At 36.8% G+C, this 21740-nt stretch overlaps 1 protein-coding gene across 5 annotated transcripts in view; it reads right to left on the bottom strand.

Annotated features, from left to right (window-relative positions):
* Window positions 1–21740, bottom strand: part of HIVEP2 (human immunodeficiency virus type I enhancer binding protein 2) — a 286897-nt gene that overhangs the window by 139257 nt on the left and 125900 nt on the right. The window lies entirely within an intron of this gene.

Below are 21740 nucleotides of genomic sequence, written 5' to 3'. Positions count from 1 at the left end.
AAGAAAGAAAGAAAGAAAGAAAGAAAGAAAGAAAGAAAGAAAGAAAGGAAGGAAGGAAGGAAGGAAGGAAGGAAGGAAGGAAGAAAAAAGAAAGAAAGAAAGAAAGATGGAGAGAGGGAGGAGTGGAGGGAAGAAAAGAGAGAAGGATGGAGGGAGAGAGGCAAGGAGAAAAAGGAAGGGAGGAAGGGAAGGAAGGAAGCTATTTTGAAAAACTCAAGAACACTGATCAATGAAGTGACTAACCATGACTCCAGACATACTATCTATCTACTTCTGGAAAGATGATGGACATTTTTGGACATGGTCAAGTAGAATTTTGTTTAGTTTAATTATACATATATGTTAAAATGGTTTTGCTTTTTGGGGTTTTTTTTCCAATGGAGAAATATGGGTGAGAGGAGGAGGTGGGAAAGAGAGAAGGAATGAATAAATAAAGCATTTATTAAGTACTTACTATACACAAAGCACTATTGCTAAGCATTGGGGATACAAACAGAAAAGTCAGAGTCCCTGCTCTCAAGGAGCTCACATTCTAATCGTCAAGACAACACACAGAAAGTAAGTGTTTCTTAATTGAAAAAAAGAATTTTTTTTAAAAATGAGACCTGAGGAGAGCCTACTTTAGAGAATTTTATAGGAATACTATGTAGCTCCTTCCTATAAAGCTACTCAGTAATAGCAATGCTAGTTCATTGCTAGCATTGAAGTGGTTTGATTAGTATCCAGGGCACTGAACCTCTTTTTACAGTCGGGAAGACCTGAGTTCAAATTTTACCTCAGACACTTACAAGTTCTATGACCCTGGACAAGTCACTTAATCTCAATCTACCTGTTTCTTCATCTGTAAAATAGGGATAATTATAGCAGCTATCTCACAGAGTTGTGAGGATCAAAAGAGGTTATATATAAGATGTGCTTTGCAAACCGTTAAGAGAGAGCAATGTAAGTATTGATTATGCTTATCACTGTTATTATTATTCAGTTTTATTCTATTCATAATGTGCTGTTATAGAATCTTCCCTTTCTCTTTCAACACATTTTATAAAATTAGTTGACTATAAGCTCCACTGGGGAGTGATGGCATCTTACCCAGCTTTTATATCTCCCTTGCCACTAAATACAGGCAGATGATAGCTAATCAATGGATTGAATTAAAGTATAGAAAAATGAAAGAAAATAAAAAGAAAATGATCATTAAAATTGATCATTAATATCTGGCCCAATTATCCTCCATGATATTAAGCTTAGACTCACAAACGGCAAAATCTTACAAATTTCTGCAGTATAAGCCTCCATCAGGTGAAAAGCAGGTGTCAAAACAGAAACAGGGCTCGTTTTTGTCACTGACCTCTGTGAGTAGAGTCATGAGAAGCCACAGCATTGACAACACTCATTAAAAGGCAGGGCCTAGTGAGTTTCTGTTTCAGGGGAATGGTAGATTAGTTGAAGTCACTCAACACTAAGCCACCCTATAACATCCCAGGGTCATTGTTCTAGGAGCACATTCTCAGTTAAGCCAGTAATTTGTCATAGCCCAGCATGTCATCCATAATGGAATTCTGGGGGAGGTATGACTTCAAACTCCTTTCTAATCCAGTGAGGAATGCCAAGGTACAGACTATTCATTGATTGCATGAAGTGTAGTTATTTTCAGCTCCTGAATCACCACTCCTGCTCTGCCACTAAGCCCAAAGCCATATTGTTGCCATTTTAAAAGATTTTAAAAAATTAATTTTCTTCTTTGTGTGTGTATGCATGCATGTATGTGTGTGAACAAATATTTTGGAACAACCCCACCAAACCGTTTCCAAAATAAAACAATAGAGGATACACACGTTGAAGCAAAATAAAAGGCATGAAAGGTACTGGCATACTATTTTTTGTTAAAATGGTAGTTAATGTGGTACCTGATATAGTATGTAAGATGCTACATTTTTCCTCCTTTTATGTTCTTTCTAGTAACCTTTGGCAATTAATACAAGCAATCAATCAAGCAATAAACATTAAGCACCTACCACGTGCCAGATCTGGTGCTGAGTAGTCAGTATATGGTCCTATAGTCAGTGTTTGCTTGACTGAAAGTATGCTGGTTCAATAAGTAAATATACATAGCAAGACTTTGGGGCTTTTGAGGACAGATAAATTTTTATAATCAGACTTTTAAGTATGACTAAAACTAAAAAACTTTCTCTAGTGGTAATTAAAACAACCAACTGACATATAAAGAACCTTAGTTGTTTCTGTTTTATTTTCATTGAGATTTATGCTGGGTTTTATAACAACAGGATGTCATGTTTGCTGTTCCTTTTAGAAGATGATTGCACTGGAATGGAGACCAAGATAGATTAAAAGTAACAGCTTATTTGAAGTTGGCTAAGGTTAAGAAAGTCAAACCCTACATTTATTCATGTATTTAAGGTTTTGCTCAATGAATGTGATAAACCCAGGAAACCTACATCTTGTTTTTCTAAGTGTACCTGGAGAAAAGCAGTTATATGACATATTTCAGCAGCCTTCAAATATTGTAATGTAGAACATAATCTTAAGTACATTTACATGTTGAGCTTAGTTAGTCATAATAATGATTCTTTCTCACTGCTAGCCCATCTTAACATGAAAGATTAATTTTCTTAACCTAGGAAAACTAGGCCCCTGCTTCATTATATTAAAACCTGATAGAGATGTCATTTCAAAAGTCTGCCTTTTTGTAGTCAGTGTTTGCTTGATTGAATGCATGTTTAAATCAGTAAGCAAACTGTATCCTTTCTGTTAGAACCAGAATCCCATGATATCAAGAAGTGCCAACTATCAGAACCAAAGAAAAATATTGAAGACACTTTGAAGTGTTTACCCACTTTAAACAAGTAGTGCATTATTATTAATAATGCACTTCATCTATACGGACATCATTTATCTTAACCAACTTTGAAAAAAAAATAATTTTTCTTAATCACCTACTTCTCAGTTAGAAATCCAAACTCTGGGCCTGTCCAAATAATAGATTTTTATTTGGATTATAATGCTCTATTTCTGCCCTAAGAAATTTTCCCAGTTAAGAAATTATGAATTGTTGTTGCCTTAAAATGTAAAAATTAGATTTTTGTCATTAATATTCAACAATTAACCAAGGACCAACCACTAATATTAATTTATTAACTTGGGACACTTTCTTCCAAGGTATAGCACTCTGCTATAAAATAAATTGTAAGAAATCGCAACAAAATAGTGGCAAAAAGTCTGAAAGCAAAAAAGCAAATTTAAGGTCAAGAAAAAGACCCAACTGGGGTAGAGAAGAAAACAATGTATTTGGAGTCAGAGCACCTGGGTTTATACACCGTCACTGAGATTTACTACCCCTGTAACCCAAGCCAAATTATTGGGTCTCAATTTCCCCCTCACCTGTAAAATGGACTAAATAATCTCTAAGGTCCCCTCTAATACCAAATATTACAAATTGCACAAAATGCATCTCCCCTGACAATGAGCTAAGGATCAGAAGGCCTAAACGCCACCCCTAACTGTCATAAATCACTCTGCAATAGTAGGTAAAATCACTTGATTGAGGGATTGGAGTCTCAATTTCTTCTATAAAATTAGAATAAAAATGCGAATACTACCTATCTCACATGGTTATTATGAGGAAAATGTGTTGTAATCCTAAAAGCTCTATATAAATACAAGCTACTATTATTAACCCTTTGTTTCATCATCCATAAAATGACCTCTTCCAAATTTAATATTCTATGATCCTACAATTCTGCCACCTAGAAGTTACTAGGTAGTGCCTTAGGAAAGATAATTTATGAAGCGTTACCCCCAAAAGAATTCACTGACCCGTCCCCTGATTAGCACATAATCATTAACTTACCCTGCCAGTCTAAAGTCAGGGCCGACAATGGTTCTCGCCCTGAAAAGTACTTAAATGACAAATTTCCATTGGAGTGTGAGCACTAAGCAAGAAGCAGTGACAAAAGTCAAATGTGAAGATATTACAGCGGAGGGTGTTTCATGTTGTATGAATATTAGCAAAAGCAAAGTTCATTAATATGATTTCTTTAAAACCTCAGAATAAGAAAGTGGTTTGTGGAATTCAGAAAATAACTATGAAGTGGGATTATAAGAAACTCCAAGAAAATAAAGGCATCTTCTCAATACTCCAAAGTTAGATTAATACTTTTCCCATTGTTTTTATTATTAAATAATGCAGGTGCGATACTGAAGAAGATTTTCACTAAAAAGGAGGAAGTAGGAAGCAATCCTAGCAGATTTTCTCAAATAAATAAAGATTGGCAATGGGGCTTGGCACCACATTCACCACATGTGTGGCTCACAGCCAAAAGCTTGGTTTATCTAACATTTGTCTGGTAAAGTTCAGGGTCATAGTTCCTTCACACATAGACATATACATATGTCCCCAAGCATTATCTACCTTCTTTACGAGAATGGCAGAAACTTCTCATAGCCTAGACCAGATTTGAAACTACACTGGGTTTCCATGAAAAGGATTTAAAATTGAAGATTAAAAAACTGTGAAATATCAAAAAGTAAACCAAGGGCCTGCAAATAACAATGGATGGATCTGATGAAATCATCACATCAAATATTCCAGATTCAGAAGATTGGGGGAAAAAAACTGAATCAACAAAGCAGAAAAGTGTTCAAATGAAATGATATGCTCTCCACTGTGGGAATTAAAGAAAGGTTCTTAGGTTAAAAGAAATGCAAATACCATATGCTTATGGCATACTCAGTTTCCAACTCCAGTCATGGAAGTGGAAACATAGCCATGCCTAACACTCCTAAATGAAGAAAGTTCAGTATATTGTACACATCCTTGCATCCTCACTCCCTAAATAGTAAGGCCAAGCCTTATTGTGTGAACACTTATAATATAAATCTTAAATGGATTACAAAATGCAAACCACTCCCACACAGCTCAAGACTATTACTTTACAGGCTGGGTGGATCTCCTGAACTCTAGACATCTGACCTGTGGTAGGGTATACACATGAAATCTGGCAGCAATTTGACAAACACCTAAGAATAAAGTGTGGGGGACCCACCAGGCTGCCTAAGGAGAGGTGAACTGCCTTAAGTCATTAACAGAGTGGGTCAAAGCTTTCCTATCAATCAGCAGTGAGACTGGCCATGAGTGGCTGCTGCACTTCCAGCTTAGATATGATAATGAGACCCAGTCTCAAAAAAAGAAAAAAATATATATTACTTTACCAAGAGTATGGTCCTAATCTATTTAGGCACTTAAAAGTATTTATTATTTTAAAGTGAAATGAAAACTGAGGTCTTTATCCTGTCATTTTTACACTAGATAAGTTTTAGAGGTATCTCCAAGTTAAGAAGTTAATAAATTAATGATGATGGGTCTAATAGTTTAGAGAGATAAATGAGATTATTATATCTGTTTCCCAGAATCCTACTCCATAAATCACTTTCTGAAAAGTGCACATATTTTCTTTCCACAAATACATTTATTTCCTCTTGAATAAAATCTCTGAATTCCCAAGAAATGGAAGAAATAGTTTTATAGAAGTCTTAATGCCCTGAATTTTCTTTAAAACTTATAAATTCACAATTTAGAAACTCGTGTTTACATTGCACATTTTTCATGCATAGAATGACTACTATAACATGCTCATGACAAAAACTTTTACTTTTGTTTAGATTTGTAGTATTCACATTTTTTGTGGTTATAGAATCCTTCTCTGCTGCTTTTCATGACCTGAAACTCTAACGCTGAATGAACCCTACCTGCAGTCAATAAGGCAAACCCACACTAAGCATTTTCATAAGAACTCCTCTTTGTTTCAACAAAGATATGCCAAGCAAGGGATGTCATAGACTGAACATCGGAGTGCTATGAAAGTTTTAAAATCATTGGTCTAAAAGATTTTTTTAAAGTCCCTGCCATACTGTATTCATGCTTGATTTTGCTTGGGTTTATTCTTTAATCAAAAATATTCTCTTAATCTGTTCCTTACATGCCATATAAGTTAATAATATTATGGAAAAAGAAAACAAATGATGTATGAAAATACCAGGATTGGAAAGCCCTCTACTGGGTTATCTTGGTAATTCCCTTGCCTGACTTGTTTGCTATTCTTTTCCTATCTTGCCTTCTCTAGCCTTAAATATTTTCAACTATGGTAACTATGTTCTTTCACGTAAGAAAAAAAAATGGTTAGTAAGCGTTGCTGATTATATCTTTCAATTAGCAAAAAAAAAAATGTCCCTAGTATAGTTGAAAGACTTCCTTATGGACAAATAAAAATAGCCCCAGTTCTCTGGAGAACAAGTTTCTACATATTTGGAGGCAGCTGTCTCCCCTCACTAATCTTACATACATTGTAAACGTTCCTTTTCTCACTGACTTTTCTAACTTCAACAATCTAGTCATTCACTCATGATTTTTTAAATTCATTCCATGACTTGATATATTAAAAAGTTATGAAGGGGTTAGACATAGATCATCTCAAAGGTCCTTTCCATCACTCAATCTATGATCTTTTTTTGAATGAGTTGATTGTAGAGTATATCAAAATAGAGTCTCCAGGTTGGGGCAAAGGGAAGGGAATAAGCATTTACACAGTGTCTACTATGTGCCAGAAACTGTGCTAAGCATTTTACAAATATTATCTCATTTGATCCTCCCCAAAACCCTGAGAAGTCAGAGCTATTATTATTTCCATTTTACAGTTGAAGAAACTGAGGCAAACAAAGGTTAAATAACTTGTCAGGGTCACACAGCTAGTGTCTGAGGAGGTATCTGAACTCACATTTTCCTGTCTTTAGGTCCAGCCCTCTAATCTAGAGCTTAACACAGTGCCAGGCACTTAGCAGATGCTTAATAAACGTTGATCGATTGATCTACTATACTATCCACAGTTCCAAACCAGGAAAGCCTGGTTTGTGGGGGGCAACCAAATCACAGGAAGCCCATTGCTGGTTTGTCTAACTCCTAATCTTAGGTATTTTTGGTGGGAAAGTGCAGTCCTGATAGGGATTCTGAGTTAGTCTGAAATTCTCCCCACTAAGAGGGCTTGCAGCAACCCAGGACTCTTCTGGCTAAGACAGGGACCTCTTTGACAGCTGCAGGCTGAAATGCCACACTTGCTCCACATGTCCTGAATTTCTCAATGTCGTATCTTTAATACATAGGATGATAGGATTTAGAGTTATCAAGACCAACAGCCTCATTTCACAGAGGAGGAAACTGAGAATCAACAAGCCAAATGAAAAGTAAAATGACTTGCCCAAGGCCACACATGTAGTAAATAATAGATCTAAGATGCAAACTCTGGTCCACTGCCAATAAATACAGTCTCTTTCCACTATATCATGCTGTCTCAAATTCAGGCACAGGTTGTTAAACTTTGCATTGCTAAGAAAAATATTTAGTGAAGTGTAGAGTTTCCCTGCTTCAGACAAATACAGGAACTAAATCTTCTTCAGACATCTTAGCGTTGTGACCATAATATGATAATTTGCCTATTTTCTTGTGGTACTCTTCAGGAACACAGGCATCTACATATAGAAATTCCTAGAACAATTACCCTGTCTAATGATTCTCAGATATCCATAGAGGAAAGGAAGTTTGCACAATAGGTTCTATAATATTCAAGCTATTGGGGATGTAACAAGAGAGCTATAAACTGGCATCAGAACATCCTTCCCCACATTTTCAGAAACCTCCAAATGAGCAGCTTAAAAGCACATTATTCAAAAAATATGAATTAAGCACATAATTAAAGGCTAAATAATAATTGAGGCAAAAGATGGAATGCCCAAACTGAGACCCGAGAAGGAGCTTAAAAAGGCCAAGGTCTCCCACCGCATCTGGGGTCATCGCCAGTCATCTTGACCTATGTCTTACCACTGGACTCCAATGACTCTGGAGGAGAGAAGACTTTCCACAACCCTGCCTCACTTAAATCAAATTCACTTGTAAGTCAAGACATCACACTCCTGATATCATTGGTCCTCTTTGAGAGCGAAGGATGAACAACATTAAGCACCTACTATTTGCAAGGTACTATGATACATGTTAACAATACATATGCAAGGCAATGTGCTACATGCTAAGGATACACAGGCGAAATAGGGTCAAATTCCCATTTTTAAAGAGGTTACAATCTAGGAGGGCAGAAAAAGTAGGCAAACAAATAACCATCATACAAATTTGAATGTGACGAATTTAAAAATGGGCAACAGAGTGCTTTATGGGATCTGAGAAGAAGAGATGGATTTCAGTTAGAGGAGGAACTGGCATGTGATAGTAATTGAGCTAGATTTTGAGGGAAAGGAAGAATTTCAACAGAAGCCCCAGATCAAGAGAGTCCATGAGTGATGATGTGAGTAAAATCATGGAGAGGAAAGAAGAAGGAGAGGTGATAAGTAGTCCAGTCTGGAAGGCAGTAATAAATTCAGAGCCAGAGCTCTTGGGAGGGGACAGCACTTGGAGATGTAGATTTGGCTATCATCTGAACAAAGGAGATAATGGAAGTCTAGGGAATGAATAATGGAAGTCTAGAGAGTATGTGATATTACCAGGGGAGAGAGAATAGGGGAGAGGAAAACCAAGAACAGAGCCTCAAGGGGTGACAAGGGCAAGAGGGAAAACATTCAAGGAAACAGAATATGCAAATGATCGTGTCCCTGAAGTACACACATAAAAAAGACATGCAAGTGATGCCGATATCCACACATCCTAAGATAAATCTGAAATAGGTTGAGTAGTAGATCATCTTGAACCAAGGAACCTCTACACACACAGCCAAAGATTTCCATCAGGAATACAGCATTTGAAAACTGTTACTAAATTGTCATCAACCCAATAAAAAACATTATGTCCTTTGGGAGACAGCAGACCTAATATGTCATCAGTATGGTTCTCTAGAAAAGCAGTAGTATGATTCCTATTCAATTAATTTAAAATCTGGCCCTACAAAAGATACCACCACTAGCTTTGTAAGCATCTCCATCCTCTATTGAACACTATATGAAAAAATGGTATCATTGACAGTAAGGTCCTAAATTACATCCTAACAACAATGAAACTATGGTCATTATAACATATCTCCACCAATCTACACGTGTGTGAAGAATGAATGAAAACAGAATACTCAAGCTCTTTCTGAAAGATCTTTTTTAAATGGGACAACCAAAAGAAAGGAATACAAGAGAACCATTTCATAAATATTCCAAATCATATGGGACAGTTACAGATATCTAGGAATTAAGAGCAGTAGACTAATCAGTTTGTCCTATTGCAATCAGGGACGGTAAAATGCTCTTGTGTAAGGCTAAACAAAGCACATAATTAAGCAGCCAAAAACGTTTAGTTTAGTTGAAGAGGCTGTTACCAAGAACTCTTTGCTCTGGGAGTAACAGACGTGGGGCCAAGAAGATATGAATTCAAATATTGCCTTAGTTTGGTTTTGTGTTTTAAATAACTATGTGATCCTGGGCAAATCAACTTTTCTCAGACCCTAGTTTTCTCATCTATAAAATGAGGATAATAACAGCAGCAACCTCATAGGGTTATTGTGAGGATGAAGTGAGAAAATATATGCAAGGTCCTTTGCAAACCTTAAAGCACTATAGAGAAAGTATTATTAGCTATAATGATGATAATGGCACTGATGATAAGCATAAATAAAAAAAAAACCTTTTAACATACAAAAGGTTATCAAAATCAAAACTTGCAAGAAACAGACATAGTGTCTTATAAAAATAAGACAAAATATCAACTACTTGACAACACTATGCATGAAGAGTACGAAGAGAATAGTTTATAGCACACTGGTTTCTTGTCCCACAGCCTAATGCATAACATTACAGTCAATAGCATCATCTTCCCATTATGAAGCACAGCAGAGTAGTACAGAATGTTGTAAATACCTTATAATTTTTTTTAAAAAGCTCATAAACAAGAAGATGGATGAAATTCTACGGAGTTTCAATTACAGCATATTGCATAGAAATGACTAATAAAGTCTTCAGTATCTCTGGGGAAATCCATCCATAGGAATAGATCATTTACTGGGAAGGATGATGGCCATCGCAGTACTAATAAGAAGCAGCATCTTTTTTCTCAGCCTTCTCACAGAGTTGTTTAGTTACCCTGGGTCAGTTGTACTGATAGGGTGGTCATACTAAAAATCGTCTGAAAGTTATCAAAAGTGTAGAACATAGACGTATATTCCTCCAGAAACTGAAAGCTCAAATAATAAAACAAACACAAGTAAAACAAAAACGTGGTTGTAGGGGCAGATGAAGGAAGACAATTGCCAAATCAAAATAATAAAAACCCATTATTTGTCTCTTTAGCAATGATAACATTGCTAAACCTTCCTGGGGTAGGTTGCACCATCTGAAAAACAATCATTTTAATAGTCGTTTGCAATGTGCTTTGAGATCTACTGGTAGAATATATTTTTCACTAAGAACTGGCACTTATGAAAACACCTGTCATCTATATTTCATCGTACCTGACAAACATTATCTCATTAATCTTAACCACATCCTGGTGAGGAGGTGTGGCAAGTTCAACCATCCCATTTGGCAAGAGAAGACACAGACAATAAGAGGTTAAAACAAATTTAGACTTGATTACTCTGAATCCTATCCATTTGACCCAGTATTAGTCCTCCTTCCTCCACCATGGAGAGAAAAAAGAGCTCTTTGACTTTTATTCTTGCCAACAGACTGACCTAAGGCAAAAAAAAAAAAAAAAGCACAATACAATACCTCACTCCTCTTTTATGGTGAAACTGAGATGCTAGCCACAAGTGGTTGACTTTACCAGTTTATAGCAAATACTTATAACATGACCCATGTGTTACAAAAAATCAATAGGAACAAGTATTGCCTTTTTTGGAGCTGCTTAGGCAGTCAGCTGGAGAGGAGAGATTGCTAAGCCTATGCATGCTGCCAGTGTCAGACACTGAAAACAAGCTGAACAATAGCATGGAGTGAGTAATTTACTTATTAAAGAGATAACTGTAAAGTCTGATACAAACAGACAAGCGTTAAGCTTGGGATGCAGAAACCAAATGTTTGACTTAGAGACCATAAAATGAAATAAACAACCCAATTTGTGTTATATTATTAGACTTCCAAAAATCAAATGACCTTTTACATCTGCCATTTTTTTCTACTTACGTTACCTCCCCGCCCCTTCCAGCCACCCAGGGATGCAAGGCGAGGGGAGAGCTCTAGTCTGAAGGGCTCCCCCAACGGAAGCCTTTCACTATACTGTACCCACTGCAGGAAGTGAAGGGGGGGACTCAACAACTATCACTAATGCCTTCTTTCTGTTTTGTGGAAGGAAAGACATCACTTGAGGGATTAGTAGAGAAATAAAAGGAGACATGCATTATTGGCAATTGATTTTTGACATCACCAAAGGTGCTTTATAAAATCAAAAGAATCTAATCAATTATCATCCAAACAGTTCCTTTCATCATTATTTCCCCTACATTGGCTTGAATTGCTCTTGGTATGAACTGTGGGGGAGATCTGGGGAGAGGCTGCATCACTATAAACTCAAATGCATTTATAAAACTGTTTGGCTACAGTCAATTTGAAGCCACTTTAGAAAGCTTATTCCATGGAATCTGTGTAAATGAGATCAAGGAAAAGTTCTGCAAACAATTGCCAAGTAAACTTTGCAGGAGGACCACTTGACTAGGATCTTTAATTTGATAGGTTTTAAGTTGTCTGGCAATCAGTTCTTATATGGCTAATAGATTTGGTTCATTCATAATTCCAGGAAACAACTAAATGTTTCCAAAAGGCTCCTATTTCATATATTTCTGACAAGCATACAGTTCTTGTGCAGGCTGTTTTCTTAGCATTATCCAGCTATAATGACCAAGTAAATACTGAACATTATGCGCTCTCCTGTCTACAGGTTTGTCAGCTAAAGCAATCCTGAGATATCCATCATAATAGGCAGAAATCTACTTCTGTCACAGCTGCACTGACCACAATGCATTAGAAAAACAATTTTCTGTGCAATAACCAGTTCTGGGCATCACTGGTTAAAAAAGACTAGTTTCCTGTTTTTCTCAAAAACTTACAGTGTGGGTATTGCTATTTTTTACCCCACCCACACCTTTCTTTTTTTTTTTTAATTGTTAAAGATTAGGTGCTGTAAACACCTAATCATGGGCATTTTTTATATTAAAACAAAGAATTTAATTTTAGATTTGATTTGTATGTTTCCAAGCTTCTGCCTCCACTTCCCGAAGACACGTGTGTAGGAGGGGAGCCGAGGAGAGCGGTATGCTGCTGCCACTGTCTGAGAAAGGGAGAGGAGAAGAACCCACAGCTGCCAGCAGCGGGGGAAGGAGGCAGATCCTGGCAGCTGTCCAGGAGCCACTCTGGGGAAGGTACTTCCTCTACACCCCAGAGCTCACTCTGAGCAGCAGCTGCCCAACAGCTCGCTCCCTCCTCTTGTCTCCTCCCCTTATGGCAACATCCCTCAGGGCCTCGTGGCTGCAAATTCTTTTCAGTGCACTAGCCCTCACTCTACCCAGCCAGTTTCTTAGCAGAGAAACATAAGAGACAAGGTGGAGAAATGAGGGCACCCAACCAATGAGGGGGCATTTTGTCACTTAAAACCAGACTTCCAGTCCAAGAGTGGGCACACCCCTTCTACCACACCAGACACCCCTGGCACTAAGGCCCTTAACTCCCAACAGAACCTGGGGGCAGGAACAGAGACTTTAAAAAAAAAAAACCTCAATTTCAGTCTTTAGAACACATCCAGAACTCTCCGAGTTTGGTTAACCCAGCAAATCTTTAAGCATTAAAATGTCTTCTTAAAAGGTAAGGAAAGAAAAAGGAAAAAAAATTCCACCTTATACGTATATTCCACTCTTGCTGAAATAGTTCTTTTTCCTCAGAAAATGTCTTTCTTTCCTTTACTTCAAGGGGGAGTTTTGGAGAGCAAAAGGATTTCTGTCTCCAATTTTTACCACCACTGCAAATTTTTGGTCACTCCAAGAAAAGTCAGGGATTTCCACATAACCTGCAAAAGGCATGTGAACAAAGGGAATGAAACAATACCAAATGCCTAAAAAGCAGAGGGAAGACGTTCTAACAAGTAAGCTGGGGGGAAAATGATGTTTATTGCAAAGTAAGGAGCTATCCTAATGTTGTTTGGAAGTTTTGGGGAAGAAAGAATTTACCAAGGATCAAAATCTTCATTTTGACTAAGGTTCACAACAGTGAAAAAGAGTCAACATTTTCCCTAGAAGTCCTTCTTAAAGGAAAACTGGAAATTTAGCCAAGGACTCTATCCCTTGGACCTTCTGTTACATTTTTTCTGGCCTTTACAAAGGAAAAGAGAAACTCTGAGCCACAGTCACACTTATTTCAAAGTGGTGAATATATTTGTTCCACATGACTCTCATTAAGGTCAGGAAGAGCTGAGGGGCGACAACTTTACCAGACCACCTCTGGTTAATCAAAAGAATTAAAATTTATTGTAGAAACCAACACTAAGTTGTGATTTGGAAAAAAAAATCTTATATGTATCATAAAACTCATTAACACCCCTACTGTTATCTCTTCTACGGTCCCCTGTCTATTACCAGCAATCTTGGCAGAACAAATAAATATTGAATGGAGCTGAAAAAGCGAACCATGTCTTCCTACATACTGAAACAATTCTTCCATCATTTCATTTTTTAACACTGCGTGATTGATCACCTGGTTGGGGGGTGGGAATGGGGAATGGGGTGAGTGATGCAAAAGAAACAGAAGCTGAACATTTATTAGAGTATGTAAGCCCTATCTTCACAGAGAAGAAAACCTAATTGAGGAGCCAGGACAGCCCTGGAAACTAAGGGTCACTTCTCTAGAGCATCATCAACAAGTATTAAAAATGTAGCTGTAAGCCCACAATAATAATCATTGCATATAGCATTTTAAAGCTTGAAAAATTGTTTACGTCCATTATCTCATTTGAGCCTTGCCAGAAGCCTAGAAATCGGTACTATGGGTATTGTTTTTACCATTTTACAGATAAGGGAACTGGGGCCCTGGAAATCCATGTGATTTACCCATAATCCTACAGTTAATAAATGTTTGAGGCAGGCACTGAATCCATAGTTCTTCCTTACTCCAGGTCCAGGGTGCTTTTCACTATGTAACACTGCCTTACTATAACTAAATACACAAGTACTGAGATATCATCACTGAAGCATGATGTTAAGGTGGTGTTGGCACATCTTGAAATATTTCTCTGTGTGCTGGTCATTCCTGCTCCATAAGTATTTGGAGGTTTTTAATGGTGTTACTTTGACACCTACAGATGCTCCTAAATCAACTCTGATGTTGGCATTCCCTCCTAATATTCAGGGGGTGGGAAATAAAGACACTTCACTAGTACCAGTCCTGCCCAGAAGAATTCCCTTCTCTATAATCTTTTAATGCCTTAAGTAATACTGTACTAAACTAAGAAATGCATTACACTCAATGAAGGGCTCTGACTAGGCAATAAATACATAGAACACACAACCCCCAGCTATGGAAAAGGAAATGAAATACCAGGCACAGTCTGAATCTTAAGATCTCATTGAATGCACAGGATGCAGTACTGAAAAAAAAATTGTGCCCAACAGACTTAAATAACTACTCCCTATATATCTCCTTCAAATAATCAACCAAGTTAAGAGTTAATGGTCAGGCACCATACCAGAAAGTCAACAAGAAACAAGCTTTGTCTTCTACTATAATGCCAGTGTCAGAAAATAATGTGATAAAAAGCTAATAGACAAAATGGAGTATTCTGAAGAAATGGTATTTTATTTTTCTGTTTCATCAATATAACCATTTATCTGGGGTAGGGGGAGGAGTGGAGGGAAGGGTTGCACTTGTGAAAATGTTTATAACCACCACTGAAGGTTAAGTAAATGCTGTCTTGGGTTCCAAAGTAGCCTGTATGTCCATTCAGTCATATACTTTTGAGGTGCAAATGCCTAAGACTCATAGAAGACAGTCTGATCTATATTCTGAATTCAAAAAAATTCCATTTCAGAGAAAGCCCCTAAGAAGAAACATTAAGCAATAGATAGATCACACTTGATAGACTCCCCTATTACTGAATTTGAGGATTAAGAGACCACCTGGAGGTGCCACTTAGTTTTCTGGTAAGCTTCAGGAAGGTAGAAGTAGCTTGAAAGCTATCAATTTTTCTAATGCTGGTTTTTTTTAAATCATGAAATAGTTTCTGAAATATTATACCTTTAAAAAAAACTCAGGAAAGTTAAGCCTTATAAAGTGAGGAAAATTAGCTGCATGTCTTCCAGACAGCCTCTAAAAGACACTATTCCATCATTACCTGAATTTTCATGTTCAAATTCCACCAGTTATTCTAATTTTAGAAATCTATTGAACAGAACGGACCCGTAGATATACACAGAATAGATAAGAGGTAGTATTAGAGGAAAGACACTAGCCTTTGGGTGGGGAGGAGTGGTGGACTTTGTTCATTATTAATGTTATTGCAGGTTACTGATGTCACTGTTGGTAGTTAGTACCTGATCTCAAATAATTTTTACTATACTTTTTTGCCCAAATGGTTCCAGGCTCTGGATGTATGAGTTTGTTGTGCAGATGCAATAACGCATCTGTATTTTATAATCTTAGAGACTTGCCTATAGTACTCAAGAGTTTAAATGACTTGTCCAAAGCCACACAGCTAGAAGTATGTGTCATAGGCAAGACTTGAATCCTGGTCTTCCAGACTCCCAAGGAAAGCAGCCTTCTATCCATAACAACATACTGATCTCAATGGATTAATAAACATAAGCTGAGTTATAGGACTGCTGCTAGAATAACTACAGAAATGAAAACAGCATATAAAAATTCTGGTTACTGCTGTGGTTACATTTTTTCTGTAAATTCTCCTTTCACAGCTCTATAACTAAGCCACAGAACATAATATGGAAGTCCTTATAGGCAGAAGTGCATTTCTAAACAAGCTTTAAATTAAAGTTGGATTTGTTTTCTTTAGGATAGGCATGAATATAGTTTTAAGGTTTTCTTTGCCTTGACTTTGTTAATAGAATTAATGAACAAATTGGTTTATCAAATACAAACCAATTCAATTAAACAATCATTTATTAAGCACCTATTGTGTACAACATTCTGGGGATACCAGATAAAAAATGAATAGTTCCTGGCCATGAAAAACTTTCCTTCTATTGGAGGAATAGGATATAGGTACAGATAAATAATTTCAATTGGGAGTTTCAATTGAGAGCATATAGGAGATGATACCTGAGCTATGTACTGAAGGAAATAAGGTGGGTGAGCATAGAGTGCATTCCATACATGGTTGGGGGGAAGCATTTTTACAAAGACAAAGAGATGCAATGCCATGTATAAGGAACAGATAGCAGGCCAGCTTTACTGGAATGGAGATGGCATGGGAAATAATAGGAAGTTTAAAAGGAAAGGTAGGTGAGAACCAGGTTGTGTAGAGCTTTAAATGGCCAGCTAAGGATTTATTTTGAAATTTGAAATTCCAGATGTTTTTCATCTAAGAGTATTCCCTTTATTTTATTTGTATATAAAAAATAGTCCATTCAAATTATTAATGGCCTTTAATACTCATCATGGGGGATGGTAACTTTCCTGAAAGACTTATCATAAAGCCATTGTGACATAAAAACACAAAATGGCTATGAAAGAAATGCTACGAGAAAGAATGTCATGAATACCTCTGAAATCTTAAAGGAAGATCCCAGAAACCAGGTGGAAAAGAAAGGAATGAAAATGATGTCTTAATATTCTATCCCCCACCTAATTTTTAAAATGTCATTCTCACTCCCTTGCTTTTCACTTTTTGCAGCATTTCACTCTGCTGATCACCCCTTCCTCCTCAATATCTTTTCTAAAAGCATACTTACTCTTGGTTTTTCTCCTACTTATCTGACCACTTCTCAGTCTCCTTTAATTGTACATAAATGCACATACTGCTCTATAAATTCTCTTCCCAAGTGTCCAATTAGCATCTCTTTGTAAGTAATTACCAGATATATATTCAGGATATCCCAAAAGTCTTAGTATTCTGACCACTACTACCTATTGAGCATTGTGAATTGGATGTCCCATAATCATCTCAAACTCAACATCTCTGAAACAAAATTCATTGACTTTTGTCCAAAATCTACCCCTATTTCAGACTTCCATATTTCTGTCAAGAGCCCTACAATAGTAATAAGAATAGGAATAAAAATAACTAGGATTTATATAGCACTTTAAGGTTTACAAAGTCCTTTACACATTTATCTCATTTGATCCTCTCAACAATCCTGGGAAGTTGGAGTTATTATTACCCCGACATTTTGCAGATGAGAAAACCTGAGCAAGGTTAAATGACTTTCTCAGGGTCACACATCTACTCAGTGTGTAAAGAAATATTCAAACTCTGGTCTTTCCAAATCCAAGACCAGCACTCTTACGCCCTGCACTATCTAGCTGCCATTCTTCTAGTGATACAGTTATACAACCTTGAGATCATCCTCTACTTCTCATTTGACCTCCTCCAATCAACTGTCAAATCATATACAGTCTACCTCCATGAGATCTCCCAAATCTAACTCTTTCTGTCCACTGACTTGGCTACCACTCTAGGTCAAGCCTTCATCTCCTCTCCCCTGGAGTATTATAATGGCCTCCTCATTGATCTCTCTGCCTCAAGCCGCTCCTTTTTCTAATTCATTCTTCATACAGCAATCGACATGATATTCCTAAAACATAGGTCTTACCCTATCACTCCCCTGCTAAATAAACTCAGATGGCTCTGCTATTAAACACAAACTCCTCTTTTGACACTAAAACTGTCCATGACCCAGTTTTCCACTATTTTCTAGCTTTATGATATCTCACTCCCTTTCACAAAGTCTTCAGAGTCAAACTTTCCTTCTTTCTACACATGCACCATTTCATCTCTTACCTCTCATGCACTTACATGTGGGTGCTCTGCCCAAAGAAAGGATTTCTTGAAATAGAGCTCTGGAAAAACCAGGCTTTGGTAAGGTCCATTGGGATTCAAATGGAGCTACTTGTGTATGCCTTAAATTCAAATCAATCTGTCTCTCACAGATTGGCCAATAATAAGTCCCAGCCCAAGTCTCTGATGATCATTGCTTGGCTCAGAGTGAGTGTAAATAGCGATTGGCCAGAAACCCTGAGAATCTTCCCCTCTCAGACTGATTTGTTTGAGCAGGTAAAAGAGGTCGGTTTTGCCTAATTTCTTACCCAGCCTTAATCACTGAATAGGTATAGCCTCAGAAAAACTGAGACTTGGGAAAGACCTTAGCTTAAAAAGGCCAAGATCTCCCACTGTATCTGGGGCCATCTCTAGTCATCCTGATCTGTGTCTTGCCACTGGACCAAGATAGCTCCATAGGACTGAGGCTGGTGACTTTGCACAGCCCTGCCTCACTTAAATCCAATTCATTTGCAAATCAAGAAATGGCCTTCCTGATGTCATTGGTCCTCTTTGAGGACAACAACAACTGTACCTTCACATAAACTTTCCCCATGCCTGGCATGTACTCTCTCACTTCCACCTCTTATTCTAATTCTCTGTAAAGCTCAACTCAAATGCCAATTACTACCTGATGGGTTTCTTATCCATCTAGCTTTTAGTATTTCCCTTCCCAAATAGTTTGTTTCTCTTTGAGAGACAACATGACATAGCAAATACAGAGCCAGTAAGGACGATGGGAGTTGCAGAGGAAGTGCCAACCTAGTAGTAGGAGTTTTCTCATCTGGGAGCCAATGAAATCATAAGTCCAGGCACTATCCCTATATATTTGGTAGATATTTCATATATACTTACTTAAATATACTGTGTGTATGTGTGTGTGTGTGTGTGTGTGTGTGTGTTGACTCCTTCTAGGTAATATAAGTTCTCTGGGGGCAGAGACCATATCATTTATGTCTGTATTTTCATTGCCTACCATGGTGACCAGAATATTGAGTGCTTAATAAATTCTTGTTGATTAATTGATCAAAAATAATCAGTATTAAATTATTAATAAAATACTAATTAAATCAAATATCCAATCAAAACTTTCTCGCTGCTTTATACTTAGGAGACTCAAACCACGTGCTTACCCAAAGCATATATACATTGCATAGATTTCCCAACCCACATATATAAGTAAAGGTTTGATTTAAGTTTCATTCTTAATATTTTAATGGGAATCTATGTAATGAAATTTATTAGAAATCTATTTAGTATAATACTAAGAACACTACATTGAACTTGGAATCAGCAGAATTAAGTTCAAGTTCTAGTTCCATAATTTATTAGTTGTATGACCTATATTAAGCAAGTCGCTGTTCTTTTCTAACATTCAGTTTTCTCAATTTATTTAACTTTATTTACTTCCCACAGAGTACAAGGCATTGTCAAATGAAGACAATAAGCCTTATACTACCTAATTCACAGAGTTCTTGTGAATGCTAAATTATATACGAAGAAAAATCTTTGTAACCCATAAAACAAAACACAAATGTAAATTACTAATTGATATATTATATCAATAAGTATATATGTTCAGGAAAGCAAAGTATATTATTATTACATATAATATATATGTACATATATATGTATAGATATTGCATTTAATTTATTCTGTAAATATTTGCTGAATACCTATACTGCCAGGCATATATATTTGCTAATACAGATAACTGTTTAATGCATTCATTTTTCTGCTCACATAAAATCTTTTAAATTAGAATTACCTCATGCTGTATTACTTCCTTTCTTTCAATCTGCCAAAGAGAAATAAATTAAAAAGTCAATGGAAGATAAAAGGGAAGGAAGTCCATGGTACAATGAGACAGAACAGTCAGCTTTGTCACTCACGTAGATAATATCAAATGATTTCAGAATGGTACAGTGAAAAGAGCACTAGATCTGGGTTCAGATACTGATTCTGTCAATTAACATGTGTGACCTTGGGCAACTCAGTTAATTTCCATGGGGTGGTACTGGACTGGATGAACTTTGTTTCTTTCTAACTTTAAATCTATGATCCCATGGTCTTTCTGGACATCATTTTTATCATGTATAAGATGAGTGGGTTGGATAAGGCAACCTTTGAGGTCCCTTCCAGCTTTAAATTTATGATGTCTGATGCTTATATTGAAGGTCACACATCCATCATGTAGTGGTTAGGGCACTGGTTGTAGAGCCAGAAGACCTAGGCTCAAATCCTATTTCAGACATTTGTATATTGTGTGACCTTTGGCAAATAAATGATTTAACCTCTCCAGGCCTCAGTTTCTTCATCTGCAAAACGAAGCATTGGACCTGATGGTTTCTATGGTCCCTTCCAGCTCTCCATCTATGTTCTTATAACCACGAGAACACACTCAGGCAACTCTATTACAGCTAGTGAGCTCTCCCAAAAGGACTGAAAAACATAGCCGGAGCTATCAATCCTCATTTAATAAGGGTCATCGAAGTCTCCAGTAATTATGGAGCATAGTAAGGTAAAAGATACATACTCTTTTCTAATATAGCCACCTAACAATACCGGGTTTTACTGTTGTTCAGTCTATCTGACTATGCAGGTTTTTTCTGTAATGAGTAAATTAGCCTCTTGATAGTCATTACAGCTCTCACTCAGAGAAAACCAAAGATCCTCAGAATGATTCCAGGTATCCAATATGTTGCCCTTTTTGTAATCCAAGATGGATTTTGAAATGCTATATATAACCCGTCTGAATTCAGATTTTGCTTTCTATTATACTTCTAATTGCTTATTCAATTAGGATGTGGGATGGTGTGCATTAATACTGTCAAGCATATTACAGGAAAATGCTATGAGTGAAAGTCATAAAAAGTCATAATTTCATTAAAAATTAACCAAAAAAAGCATTAGGGTTATAGTACTAACAAGTGGGAGACTCAAATTATTGAAATGGAGGCAGCAGCTATGGAAGCCTTTGTAGAATGGTATTTCCATTTTTTTTATATTCCCTTTTACTTGGTTCAAAATCTCTGCATAATTAATATAGTAGTACTTAATAAATGCTTATGAACCGACTACCTCTCTTCTCTTGCAGTTTAATTAGGTGATTGACTTCAGGCATACTATAAATTATAATGACAATTTAATTACTTTTTTAACGTGCTCACTTAAAAGATTTATAAACAGGAATATAACAGTGGAGTACACTGAAAAGTACATATACTGAGATTAAGAACATCATAGTGACAGAGACAAATGATTTCTGTGAGATGCAGCAGAGTTTGAAGAAGTTTTACACGACTCAATACTCTGATGGCAACATTTCCTTACAACTTAGACTTTGTTACATGGAACTCTTGGTGAATTTGACAGCTAATGACTTTCAATGGCTCTAACAAATTGTACTGGTTCCTTTACCACCCCAAGTATATTAGTGGTGGGAAAAATGAAGCCTCTTCCTAGACATATATCTGGATCTTCTCCAAAGTATAGCTCTCTCCTCAAGCCCTAACCATCAATCTTTTTCCTGTTGTTTAAACAATTTCTGAAATCCAACCTTCTATGTAAAACTTTCTTGATTGACAAGAGAAGAGTAAACTGGTTTTGTAAAGCATTAAATACAGTGTCTGGCACAGAGTGGGTGCTTAATAAATGTTTGTTCCTTTCCTTTACTCTTCCCTTTACCTTCCCTTCTCCCTGCTCAAGCTATAC

This window comes from Vombatus ursinus, unplaced genomic scaffold, assembly GCF_900497805.2.
Source record: "Vombatus ursinus unplaced genomic scaffold, bare-nosed wombat genome assembly UNPS02009132.1, whole genome shotgun sequence".
NCBI lineage: Eukaryota > Metazoa > Chordata > Mammalia > Diprotodontia > Vombatidae > Vombatus > Vombatus ursinus.
The sequence above is the reverse complement of the archived record's forward strand: the minus strand, read 5'-3'. Positions and strand labels throughout refer to the sequence as shown.